The 13831-nt window shown below is 42.8% G+C and overlaps 1 non-coding gene across 5 annotated transcripts in view; it reads left to right on the top strand.

The window, feature by feature from the left end:
- Window positions 1-6: 6 nt before the first annotated feature.
- The window catches only part of LOC102732979 (uncharacterized), a 31927-nt gene continuing 18102 nt past the window's right edge, over window positions 7-13831 (top strand). For 4 of the 5 annotated variants that reach the window (XR_014140120.1, XR_014140118.1, XR_014140117.1 and 1 more), the window contains exons 1-2: window positions 7-2973; window positions 6706-13699. This is a non-coding gene — a transcript (uncharacterized LOC102732979). The remainder of the gene's footprint in view (window positions 2974-6705; window positions 13700-13831) is intronic. The other variant, XR_014140121.1, reaches the window with a different exon arrangement.

Here is a 13831-nt window from a genome sequence, read left to right as displayed (position 1 = left end):
GGCAGTCTTATTGTTCAGGACTTTTTTCTCCTATATTTTCCTAACTGATGCTAAGCTAGAATCATGGGAAATCTTCTGTCTGCGCATTGAGCAAAGCTCCAGGATGCATTTTCTTGACCATAGTCCAATTAGGTACAGCCAAATATTTTGGATCCAGTAACTTGATCTAGCCTTTTTAGCAATTAGCGTTTGGAAGTTCAGCTGCTCAGATAGGTCTTTGAGGACATCAGCTGGCTTTGTCCATCCATTTTAGATGAGATTCTGCCCTGCCTCGGATCTCCAGAAATTCTGACATATTTCATTGTTAGGATAGGTCAGGGGTAATTAATTATTTTCCCCGGCTTTAATGCCACATTAAAATGCCACATTTTTTTTTCTTTGATGGGTTTTAACTATATTTTATTTTATTTTTTTAAGATTTTATTTATTTATTTATTTATTTCAGAGACAGAGCATGTGAAGGGGGAATGAGGCAGAGGGAGAGGGAGAAGCAGACTCCCTGCTGAGCAGGGAGCCCGACATGGGGCTCAATCCCAGGACCCTGAGATCATGACCTGAGCTGAAGGCAGACACTTAACCAACTGAGCCAAACAGGCGCCCCAACTTTTCTAAAATATAAATTCAATTAATTAACATATAGTGTATTATTAGTTTCAGAGGTAGAGTTCAGTGATTCATCAGTTGTATACAACACCCAGTGCTCATTCCATCAAGAGCCCTCCTTAATGCCCATCACCCAGTTACCGCATCTCCAGCAACCCTCAGTTTGTTTCCTATGATTAAGAGTCTCTTATGGTTTGTCTCCCTCTCTGGTTTTGTCTTGTTTTATTTTTCCCTCCCTTCCTCTATGCTAAAATGCCACATTCTTATTGCTCCCAATAAAGAAACTGTATTCCCATCAGAGTAGATAAGCCCAGAAATAGTATTTCATCCTCTTCCAGGATGAGGATATGAGGATTCCAGTCTTTAACTTAAAAAGAAATATGGTTGGTGTGGATCTTCTGAAGAAGCAGTCTTTCTGCAAGAGCAGCCCCGCAACTGGATGTGCCACTCTCCTGTGTCACCCTCACATCTCACTCATCTTGCATTAGTTTGTTTTGGTTTAGGACAAAGCCCTATTTTTCTGACTGCTCCTGTGACTTTCTTCAAAGTAGTGAGTGGGAACTTTCAGCTTAAGTGATGCCAGTCACCAAGGATGTCGCAAATAAATTCTGCCAGTCACCTTGCTCTTCTTCCTGAGCATTTTCACCTGACTTCCTGGAATTTTTCTTTTTTTTTTTTTAATTCTTATTTATTTATTTGACACAGAGAGAGAGAGAGACAGCAAGAGAGGGAACACAAGCAGGTGGAGTGGGAGAGGGAGAAGCAGGCTCCTGGCTGAGCAGGGAGCCCAATGCGGGGCTCGACCCCAGGACCCTGTGACCATGACCCGAGCCGAAGGCAGACGCCCAACGACCGAGCCACCCAGGCGCCCCTTCCTGGAACTTTTCACACTATGCTCATGGGTCATTCCCTCAGTTTCTGGTCCCTTAGGATGCTTGAGGAAACAAGCCAGGCAACCAACACAACCTTTTCTCTCTCACACAGTAGATAGAGTACCATCTTCTTAATAGGCCGCAGGGTAGCCTGGGGCTTTTTCTAGGCTGGTGGTTCTCCAAGTGTGGGCCCAGGACCAGCAGCATCATCATCTCCTGAGAACTTGTTAGAAGTACAGATTCTTGGGACCCACTCCATATCCACAGTCAGGAATTGGGGGAGGGGCCAACGTCCTCTTTCCACAAGCCCTTTGTGTGATTCTCATCCACACTGAGTTGTGAGACCACTGTTTGGGCCAACTCCTGGTACCCCGAAATGGTGAGGTGGAGTTGCTGAGCCTCTTGATCATTCTCTCTTAGCTCTTGGGCCAGAGGTGGACATTAGCTTTTTTTATATCTGCTTTGAGAAGAGAACAGGAGATAGGGCTATGCCATAGAATGACTGCCATAAAAAAAGAACAAAACATGCGAAGTAAGACATAAAAAAAGAATACAACATGCGAAGTATCAGGAATATCAGGGTATTTAAGCCTGAGTAGCCCAGAAACACTTCCACAGGTTATCTTCAGGACCTCTTTCTGTTCCATAGAACTGTTTGGGACGTTTTTGGTGGGTCTTGTTCCTGGCATGTGAAGGCTGAACATTCCCTGGCTGCCTGGCCTGGATAAGGGCTCTGAGGGTGGGTCAGTCCGATTGCTGCTGTGACAAATTATCTCAAGTTCAGTGGCTACAACAACACAGATTCATTGTCTAATAGTTCCAGAGATCAAAAGTCTACAGGGGGTGAGCAGGGCTGAATTCTTGCCGAAGGCTCAAAAGGAGAAGCTGTTAACTTGCCTTTTTCAGCTTCTAGAGGCTGCCTGCATCCCCTGGCTCGTGTCCCTTCCTCCATCCACAAAGCCAGCAGCAGGGTCTTCCAGTGTCTCTCTCTCTCTCACTCTGATCTGTGCTTCCATCATCACACGTTTTTTCCTGCCTCTGACTTTTCTGCCTCCTTACAAGGGCCCTTGTCATTATATTGGGCCCACCTGAATAATACACAATAATCTCTTCAGCTAAAGGCTCTTAACTTGATCATACCTGAAAAGTCCCTTTTGCCACGTAAGGAAAGACATTCACAGGTTCTGGGAGTTCAGATACGGCCATCTTTGGGGACCAAGATTCTGCCTACCACAGAGGCCATGTTGATTTGTGGACAGCCCCATGGATCAGAAACGAGTGGAGAAATCTAGAACAGTGTCGTGACTTGTACTGCTACTGTGTTTTCACCACGGCCACCTCCCTGGACCCTGTCACCTAAATGTGTCCTCCTGTTCACAGGCCCACCCCAGAGAATATTATCTATCAGCAGCTCCGCATGGAAGGGTTCATCGTCACCCACTGGCAAGGAGAGGTCCGCCAGAAGGCTCTGAAAGACTTGCTGAAATGGGTCGTAGAGGTAATAGGCTCCAGAGCCCCTGTCCCCGTTGCACACGAGATCGCATTCCCTCTCCACACTATAGGTTTCACCTGCACTGCAAATACAGGTGTATCTCACAGCTCCCCCTTCTAGAACAAAATCCCAGAGTTGTTCACACGCACCGTCTGCAGTTCCTCTTGTTCCATTCTTTCTCAAACCCACATATCAGGCTTTTACACTCTTGCCATTCTACCAAATTGCCTTTGTCAAGGTTGACGATGTCCTCCTGCTGTGAACTGCAGGGGTCAGTTCTTGGCTTTGATTGGCTGTGGCGAGTATCGGACAGAGGTGATCACGCTCTCCTCGGTACACTTTCTTCCCGTGGCTCTTGGTTTTCCTCGCAGATTTGTCCTCCTCTGCCAGCTTCTTTTCTGCTCTCTAAATTAATAATAGAGTGTCCCAAGGGACAGGAGTGGGCTCACTGGGCTTCCTTTCTTCTCTACCCAAGTCTGCCTATCCCTTACTTAGCTCAGTCAGGCTCTTGGCTTTAAATATCCTCCACATGCTGACAGCTCCTAAATGTCTGTCTCCAGCCTGGGTCTCTCCCCTGGGCATTCGGCCGCTCAACAGCTGCACTTGGATGTGTAATACACATCTTTGACTCAACACGTCAAAAACGAAATATGTCTTGATCTTTCCTGCCAAACCCATTCCATATACAGACCTCACCATCTCAGTTACGGCAATTCTATCCTCCTAGTTGCTCAATCCAAAAACCTTGAAATCATCTTTGATTCCTTTCTTTCTCTCCTACCCACATCTCATCTGTTGGGAAATTCTGGTATCTCAACCTTCAAACTACCCGCAGAATCTGAGCAGCTCTCCCACCTCTGCTGCTACCACCCTGGTCCAGACTGCCATCTGGTCTAGCCTGGATGTTGCAGGAGACCCTGTCTGACCTCCTGACTTTATGCCCCAACAGACCATTCCCAAAACAGCTGCCAGAGTGATCTTTTAAAGCATAAATCAAACCATGTAATTCTTCGGCTCAAATCCCTGCAAAACTCCCCCATTTCACATAGAATAAAACTTATAAGGCTGGGGCGCCTGGGTGGCTCAGATGGTTAAGCGTCTGCCTTCAGCTCAGGTCATGATCCCAGGGTCCTGGGATCGAGTACCGCATCGGGCTCCTGGCTCAGCGGGGAGTCTGCTTCTCCCTCTCTCTCTGCCTCTCCCACTGCTCATGCTCTCTCTCTCTCTGTATCTCTGTGTCTCAAATGAATAAATAAAATCTTTAAAAAAAAACAAAAACTTATAAGGCTGTACATGATCTGACCTCCATTACCTCTCTAATTTCATTTCTTAGTGTTTACCCCCTTGCTCACTCTGCCCAATCCCTCCCCACTTCCCTCTGTCCCTCTGTAACTGCTTCCTTAATTCGCTCATTCCCTGTAGGACTTTGTTAAAAACTACCTTTTGAATGAAGCAACTTTTAAAATGGTCCTATTTTATTTTATTTTATTTTATTTTTAAGGTTTTATTTATTTGAGAGAGAGAGAATGAGAGAGAGCATGAGAGAGAGGAGGGTCAGAGGGAGAAGCAGACTCCCTCCTGAGCAGGGAGCCCGATGTGGGACTCGATCCCGGGACTCCAGGATCATGACCTGAGCCGAAGGCAGTTGCTTAACCAACTAAGCCACCCAAGCGCCCCAAAATGGCCCTATTTTAAATTGCAATCCCTCTTCATTCTTTTTTTAAAGATTTTATTTATTTATTTTGGGAGAGAGAGAACATGCATGTGAGTGCGTGTGCATGCAAGCCAGGGGAAGGTGGGGAGAGGACAAGCAGCCTCTACACTCAGTGCGGAGCCCGTTGAGGGACTCGATCCCATGACCCTGAGATCACAACCCCAAGCTCACGACCTGAGCAGAAACCAAGAGTCTGATGCTTAACCGACTGAGCCACGCAGGTGTGCCTGCAATCCCCCTTCATTCTTGGTCCTCCTTATCTTACTTTTATCCTCAGCAGTTATCACCTTTTAACATAATGTATACTGTAATTCACTTATATTTATTGCCCATCTCCCTCCTGTGAGAATGTAACCTCCATGAAGGCAGTAACGTCCGTGCATTTTGTTTTCTGATGTACCCTCAGCATCTAGAATAGTGTCTGAGCCAACGTAAACACTAGATGAATATCGTTGAGTACATGCTGGGGGGGCATATATTCGTGCCATGGCTCTTCCAGGCCCTAGGTTGGTGTCTTCTTAGAGCCATGGCCTTAGATCCACGGGAAGAAGCCCATCCCCTTGTCCTGTGCTGTGATACTTTCCCACCTTACACCACGTGGTTATTCAGGGTTACCCAGGGGCATTATTTTAGTTTTAGAGGGAAAAAGTGGTATCACACTTCTAAACTCCTGGCTTTATCATCATTTCCCAATTCAAAGAAATAAATTGCTCCTCTGGCAGCCGTTGGAGCTTGGTGTTTTTCCCAGTCCAACTCTTGGAGTGCTGAGCTGGGCTCTTTCCAGGAAGCTGAGAAGAGCTGAATGATTTTAAGTTCCCACTGTGGAGCCTCTTTGTCCCTGTTGTTGAAATCGGATCTAGCCCTCCCACGATCACAGCTGACGACAAGAAGCCACTGTGCTGGGGTCCCGAATGCCTCCTTCTAACAGAGTGGACCTAATGACAGTTTTGTTTTCAGTAACTAGTGAATTGGCCTAGTTTCTCTCTCGTCTACTTATTTTTTTTTTCTCATCTCTTCCCCTTCTGAAAAATACACTTTTCTTTTAGAATAGTTTTTGATTTACAGAAAATTCACAAAGTTAGTACAAAGAGTTTCCATATGACCTGTATGCTGTACCTTAATTTACCATATTATCAACATTTTTATGTTAGTATTCATCTTCAACTTTGAACTTTTAAACTTTGGGTTACAGCTTTTAACCCCTTTCCAGGTTCTTTGCCTCTTTAAGAACAGGAAAGAGCTGGGGCTTTCTAGTCAAGAGTTCAAATCCCAGCTCCTATGCATATTAATTTGTTGAGTGACCCCCACCCCCAGGCAAATAGTCCCTCCATAAATCTATACCGGGTGCTAAGCCATCACTGGAATACATTAAGAAAGTAAGTGGTATCAGGTAACTCCTGTCTCCACATAAGACCCCTTTTAAAAAACCTTGAAAATGTAAATTAGTTCCACTTAGTAGACTGCCTTGAAGTAGAAAGAAAAATGAAAAACCCTCACTAAATGAACCCTTCCCTCCCGCACTCCTAAGTGAATGTTCAACATATATTGAAAGAACCTGGGCTTGATTCGAGGACAAACTATTAGACTGCCATTGTATTTACATTTGCTGAACAGGCTCTGCCTCTTCAGGGGTCAAAGAGGTAATGATGCTATGTCATGAAGCTACTGGAAGGATTAAAACAGATAATACCCTGCAAGGGGGCCCTTTTCTCCATCTTCTTCCATCTCTTCTGAGATCATTACATTACTAAACTTTTCCATATAATTTACTTAGAAATTGCTTGATCGCTTCCTGTGACATTTCTCCTATTATTATACTGTGATCTAACACCTATTATCAACATTCTATCTGTACTTTGTGGATCATGCCCCGAGGTTGACTAGAAGTTCACGGAGGACAGGGCCTCCATCTTAGATTTCCAGGTTTCCCATAGTGTACCTGATAAATTTGTTGCTATGATGAGAAGAGTATATCATTTAGAATATGAAATTAATCTGTTATATTTGTCGTCATTCTGATACAGGGTAAAATCCAGTACCATGAATACATCACTGAAGGATCTGAAAACATGCCAGCTGCATTCATGGGAATGCTGAAAGGAGATAATTTGGGAAAAACAATAGTGAAAGTATGAAAAAAATGACACACGGAATCTAGAAATCATTTGGATAATTACTTAATTTCTTCTTAACCACTTAGTAAAAATGTATACTACCTTCATCATCTAAGAAATAGTCATTGTGATGAGTTTGATCTCCCTAATAAAACACATCTAAGTGGTATGTAATTAGAACAGAGAGTGAAAATTTCATAGTGAACAATGGCCAGTCACCTCACTCCCTACTACAGCTCCTGGGTTGTGGTGCAAAATAATGGTTTGGAGTCCAAAAGTTTACTGCTTCTGTGACTTTGGAGTTCTGATTTTTTTTTTTTCCTGATCTGTAAAGTGAGGAGAGTAACATCTGCTTTATATACATATTATAAATTTATTTAAAACACCAGCATAGGGGCACCTGGGTGGCTCAGCTGGCTAAGCATCTGACTTGATTTCGGCTCAAGTCGTGATCTCAGGGTTGTAGTATCCAGGCCGGCATCAGGCTCCGTGCTCAGCGGGGAGTCCACTTGGGACTCCCTCCCTCTCCCTCTCTCCTTTTCCTCTCACCACACATGTGCTCTCTCTCTCTAAAATAAAAAATCATTAAATATTCAAAACGAAACAAAAACGCCAGCATAAGGCCTGGTCTATATTAGGTACACAGTATTAGCTACCTTCTTGCAGAAATCAGTGAATTTGAAGTCATAAGGTTACCACCCTTATTGCTTATGATTACATGAGAAGAAATAATCATTGCTAATGTACAGGGGTCTCGGGGCAGCCCACACTGCTCCTCCACAGCAGCCTTCTAACATCCCAGTCCATGGAAGGGATTTATTGTTCACAACAGCTGCAAATAGATAACACATGGGAATATGAGCCTACAAAAATGTGTGAGATTATATGAGGAACACTTTCAAGCTTTATTTATTTATTTATTTTTTAGTAATCTCTGCACCCAGCATGGGGCTTGAACTCATGACCCCTAGATCGAGTCAGATGCTCCACCAACTGAGGCAACCAGGTGCCTCATGAATACTTTCTAGCTTTAAGGCACTACTCAGGAACACAAAAGACTGGAACATTTAGAAAGGTACCATGATTTTGGACAGGAAGATTTAGAATTATGAAGATGTCAAATCTGTTGATCAATTCTGCCTCCAAATAGAGTAGGGATTAAATCAGACCACCATGAAAATATGGGAGAAGAAAGTGTATGTGTGAGAAACTTCTGGAGGAATGTAATAAACATATGATTTGTCTCCAGGCCAGAGAACTGAGGAGTGCCTGAAGGGCAGGAATAAGAAAGAAACTTTACACTGCATAACCTTTTGTACTTTTGTACTTTTTGAATTCTAAGTTCTAAATCTTGTAAGTTATCCACTATTAAAAATGCAATTAAAAAAATAAAAGTCCCTGCCCTTCTGGGTCCCCATTCCGTATGGGGAATGTAAAACATAGGTATGAGAGAAAACTCAGGAAAGTGTGGGGGTATCCTCACCCAAGGTGGGCGCCTCTGGTGTTTTTAACTCAAAGACATCCAGAGTGAGCCTCCAGCAATTCATCGCTTACAGTTTGTTTTCCTACCGTGGATGCTACTGGTGCCCATGGAGATTTCAGCTCTTGGGCTCTTGGGCTTCAACTTCAATAGCACGAGTCTCTGTATCTGCCTGTCTGACTCTTCAACTTTGGGGCAGCCGTTTGTGATCTCAGTTCTCTGCTGTATCTAAAAAGAGTTATCTTTCAGTTTCCTCAACTTATTTCTTGTTGGGACAGAGTGATGACTTCCAAATGCAACACATGCTTGTCCAGAAACTGATAGTCAAGAGCATTTATTTTATTTTTATTTTAAGATTTATTTGAGAGAGACCTCGAGTGCACATGAGCACGAGTGGGGGGAGGGGCAGAGGGAGAGAATCTTCAGGCAGACTCCCTGCTGAGCACAGAGCCCCGGGCTAGATCCCACAACCCTGAGATCATGACCTGAGCCAAAATCAAGAGTTGGATGCTTAACCGACTGAGCCACCCAGGCACCTCAAGAGCATTTATTTTTAATTTTGATAATACTTATCTTTTTTTCTTTTACAGTTACTGATTTTAGTGTCTCACCTAATAAATCTTTGCCTAGTTCAAGGTCATGAAATTTTTCTCCCATATTTTATTATGTAAGTTTTACAGTTTTAGCTGTTACGTTAGATCTGTATCAGAGCAGAGAATAGGGGATTGAGATTGACTGCAAAGGAGCAAGAGAGAATTTTCCGGGGTAATTTCAGTGTTCTGTTGGGGTGAGGTCAGGGGAGACATTGTCAGAACTCATAAAGCGGTACATTTAAATGTGCATCTTATTATATGTAAATTCTATCTCAATACAGTTAATTTTTAAAAGAGGAAAAAGTATGTCCAGTACAAAAGTAGGCCACAAGACAGGAGCTTGCTGGCTACCAAATTCCTATAGACTCCTGACTTACTCAGAGGGAGAAAGACAGATAATAAACAGCCAAGGTAAGGCCAAAGTCTGTGAGATCCACAACCACACGGTACATACTTGGTACATACCAAGTGGGCAATACTATTTTCAACTTCAGAGGAGACAGGAAGAACACAGGTCTTCATGTTTCCCCCACTCCCATCTATATCTCTTTCTCAAATTTATTTTGGTCCCAATAGTAAGATAGGTATCGGTCTTTGTTTTTTTCCAAGTTACGAGCCAGTTTTTCCTACATCATTTATGGAATCCATCTTTCCTTTATTGACTTGAAATACATCTTTTACTATGTTTTCTATTCATAGGTACTTGGTTCCATATCTAGACGTACCCACTCAAAACACAAAGATTTGTGTTTTGTTAATTTGCCACTAATGTCAAGAGGATTTTTTAGAAGATTTTATTTATTTATTTGAGAGAGACAGAGAGAGTGCTCACAAGCGGGGGGAGGGGCAGAGGGACGGGGAGAAGCAGACTCCCTGCTGAGCAGGGAGCCTGACGTGGGGCTCGATCCCAGGACCCCTGAGATCATGGCCTGAGCCAAAGGCAATGGCTTAACCGACTGAGCCACCCAGACACACCAAGGATTTTTTTCCATTACAGTTTTTAGTTATTGCTAGAGCTTGGGAAAGTTTTTAAATACATCTATCAATCTAGCACAATTATGCATTTTGTAATAAAGTATTAAAGAGTGCTCTTTTTAATACAGTATTTCAGATTAATTCATTTATTTTTTTAATTTTATTTAAATTCAGTTCATTAACATATAGTGTATTATTAGTTTCAGAAGATTAACTCATTAAAATACTTGCCACAGGGTTTTAGCCTGATGCTAACAGCATAATCCAGAACTACTGCCAACTGGCTAAGTGGACTTGATATGATATAATTCATTGCATTGAAAAAAGTGATTTTTGCCAGCATGTAATATTCCACAATTCAAGTATTCTGAGTTTATGTTCTGTGAACTTGTGTATGTTCCAAGAATATAATTTTTTCAGTGCAATTTCAATAGTAAAGTGACAGGGGCGCCTGGGTGGCTCAGATCGCTCAGGTCATGATCCCAGGGTCTGGGATCGAGCCCCACATTGGGCTCCTGGCTCAGCGAGGAGCCTGCTTCTCCCTCTCCCTCTGCCTCTCTCCCTCTGCCTCTCTCCCTGCTCATGCTTTCTCTCTCTCTCTCTATCTCTGTGTCTCAAATGAATAAATAAAATCTTCAAAAAAAAAAAAATAGTAAAGTGACAGTCAACATCCTGTGGACATTTCCAGATGAAGAACCGGGCAGGACATCACCACTGATAGCATATTATCAGCCCGATTGAAAAAATTTAACAAGATTTACAGAGCTTCTAATTTTAAGGGGGTGAGAATTCTGCCTTCTCGTTTAGAAAATCATCCAAAACAACATAGGGCATAAGAAGCAAAAAAACAAACTCCATTTAAGAAAAATTAAGAGGAACCAGTAGGATTTTTGTAACCAGTTGTTATAAAAAAGATAGGCAATAACAAGTGATGACAAAGAGGTGAAAAATCGATTTGACCAGTTTACTCTCACACATTGCCAGTGGGGATGTAAAGTGGTGGGGCCACTTCAGGAAACAGTTCAGCAATTCTTTAAGATGATAAACAGAGTTGCCATGTCACTCATCTGTCACTCACAGGTATACCAAAAAGAACTGAAAACATACATCCACACAAAACCTTGTACACAAAATGTTCATAGCAGCATTATTCATAATAGCCCAAAGAAGAAACAATCCAATGTCCATCAAACAATGAATGGCTATGATGTGGTATATCCATACAATGGAATATTATTCAGCCATAAAAAGGAATGAACTACTGATACATGCTACAACATAAATACAGATCTTGAAAACATTAGGCTAACTGAAAGAAAACAGACACAAAAGACCATTCATTGTATGATTCTTTTTTTTTTAAGATTTTATTTATTTATTTGGGAGACAGCACAAGTGGGGTGAGGGGCAGAGGGAGAAGCAGATGCCCTGACACGGGACTCCATCCCGGAACTCAGGATCATGACCTGAGCCCAAGACAGACACTTAACTGACTGAGCCACCTAGGGGCGCTCTATTTATATGAAATGTCCAGAGACAGAAAATAGATTAGTGGTTATATGGATGGGGAAGGGAGGAGTCGGAAGTGATGGCTAATAGGTATGGAATTTATTTTGGGGGAGATGAAAAATATTCTTAAATTATATTGTGGTGATAGTTGCACATCTTTGTGACTATACTAAAACCACTAAATTGTACACTTCAAAAAAATGAAGTTTTGCAGCATTATTCATGATAGCCAAGGTATCATCATCATTATTCATCAACAGATGAATGGATAAAGAAAACACATGCGCGCGCATGTAAGTATCTTTCAGCCTTAGAAAAGGAAATTGCCATTTGCAACAACATGGATGAAACAAGGGCATTATGTTAAGTGAAATAAGCCGGTCAGAAAAGGACAAATACTGTGTGGCACCATATATGGAATCTAAAAAAAGAAAAGTTGGGTGACTTGGTGGCTCAGTCTGTTAAGCGTCTGCCTTCGGCTCGGGTCATGACCCCAAGGTCCTGGTATCAAGTCCCGCATCTGGCTCCCTGCTCAGCGGGAAGCCCACTTTTCCCTCTGCTCGTGCTCTCTCTCAAAAATAAATAAAATCTTAAAAAGGAAAAAAAAAAAAGACTCATAGAAGCAGAGTAGAAAAGTGGTTGCCAGGGGTTGGGGGTGGGGAGAAATAGGGAGAGGTAGGTACAAACTCAGTTATAAGATAAGTTCTGAGGACCCAATGTATAACATGATGAGTATAGTTGATAACATCATATTGTATAATGGACATTTTCTAAGAGAACTTAAATTTCCCATCAAAAAAAGGTAAATATATAAAGGGACGGATGTGTGAATTAACTCAGTGGCGGGGGGATCATTTCACAATGTATATGCATAACAAATCATCACTTTGTATGCTTTAAATATCTTACAATTTTGTCGATTTTACCTCTACAAAGCTGAAAAAAGAGGTGAAATTTTGTGATGTGAATTTTATCTTTTATAAAAAATTAAGAAACACATGTAACCCCAAACAATATTGTATGAAGACACATACTGTTTAGAGGAACTTTTATTGACAGCACAGAAAAAAAAAAGGCATGACTGCCTTCTTTCAAAGGGTACTGATGAAACCTACAAACATTTGGGAGGTGGAGGCATCAGATACTCTGGAAGTGGGAAGGAAATTGGGGGGCTAAAAAAATAGTGCTTGAAAATATGCGTAAAGAGCAGTTCAAGCCCACAATGCCACTCCTACTTTGAGTGGTGATTATCTATCCCTCCATAACCCCCACAGAAAACTGAAGTATAATCTTTCACCAAGTGGAACCTGAGAGGCTTTTAAATTGGGTCCCTGGCCCTGGAAGAGGGTGATGAGATAAGATGTCAGGCTGAAAACAGATTAAGTGGCAGTCTAAGTGGGGGTGAACTCCAACTCCCATCCTACCATGCTTTCTCCCACCTAGTCCACAAAGACAGCTGTATAGCCCCTGGCAGATTAGCTCCCTCTCTGGAAAACTATAGATCCTTCTGGAGAAATTACACTGCTCCAAGGATGACTGACAGACACTGACATTTGGGGTCCCCAAGACAAAAACTAAGTGAACACCCAATCATCCTTCTGTGAAGCCCACAAATTGACCTGCTGCTCCCATGTACTCAAGCTTCTAACCCAGAGACCCTGAACTTGCAGGTGGAAACACTGATCAACAGGCTTTGGATTGCCTCCCTTAGGAAAAGAAGGTATGCACTGTGTGGGGGAGAATGAAAGGACATAGTGATCTGGACAGGTTGTGGCTGAAGCAATGCATGTGCTCACAATGAGGGGAAGACAATTTCCCAGCCTCCTCTGCAGTTAGGTGTCATGTAACTTTTTTCTGGCCAACGGAAGAGAGTGGAAGTGATTTGTAAGCCACATGTTCCCAGTTTCTTGGTTAGAGCATCCGAAGCACCACGATCAGCTTTTCACAGTGCCCCTAAGCACAACTGGGTAAGAAATACCTAACTGTCCCATTTGCTAAATAGGTCCAAACAATAGTAGTTGGTGCTATGCCCAACAGTGATATCTGTGTTTCCCTAAAATTTAAAATATCCTGGGAAACCCCAGTGAGTTCTCTACAGTGACCTGGGACACCTTGGCACCCAGCTGGGACCCATGGTTCTTTTCTTTTTTTTTAAGATTTTATTCATTTGAGAGAGTGCACAAGCAAGAGAGCAGCAGAGCGAGGGAGAAGCAGACTCCACTGAGCAGGGAGCTCAACAAGGGGACTTGATCCCAGGACCCTGAGATCATGACCTGGGCTGAAGGCAGCCGTTTAACCAACTGAGCCACCTAGGCGCCCCAGACCCATGGTTCTAAGCTGCTTCCAGGTTAGTGTTTAAATATATATGTATAAATGTATAATGCTCCCGTTCTTGCTTTCTTTGCCTCTGGGGCCTCCAGATGGCATAGCTACAAAATGTTGGAAGGCAACAAAACGCAGGAAGCCTGCCTGGGCAATG

This window comes from Leptonychotes weddellii, chromosome 14 (assembly GCF_054177405.1).
Source record: "Leptonychotes weddellii isolate Sample4059 chromosome 14, ASM5417740v2, whole genome shotgun sequence".
Taxonomy (NCBI): Eukaryota; Metazoa; Chordata; class Mammalia; order Carnivora; family Phocidae; genus Leptonychotes; species Leptonychotes weddellii.
The sequence above is the reverse complement of the archived record's forward strand: the minus strand, read 5'-3'. Positions and strand labels throughout refer to the sequence as shown.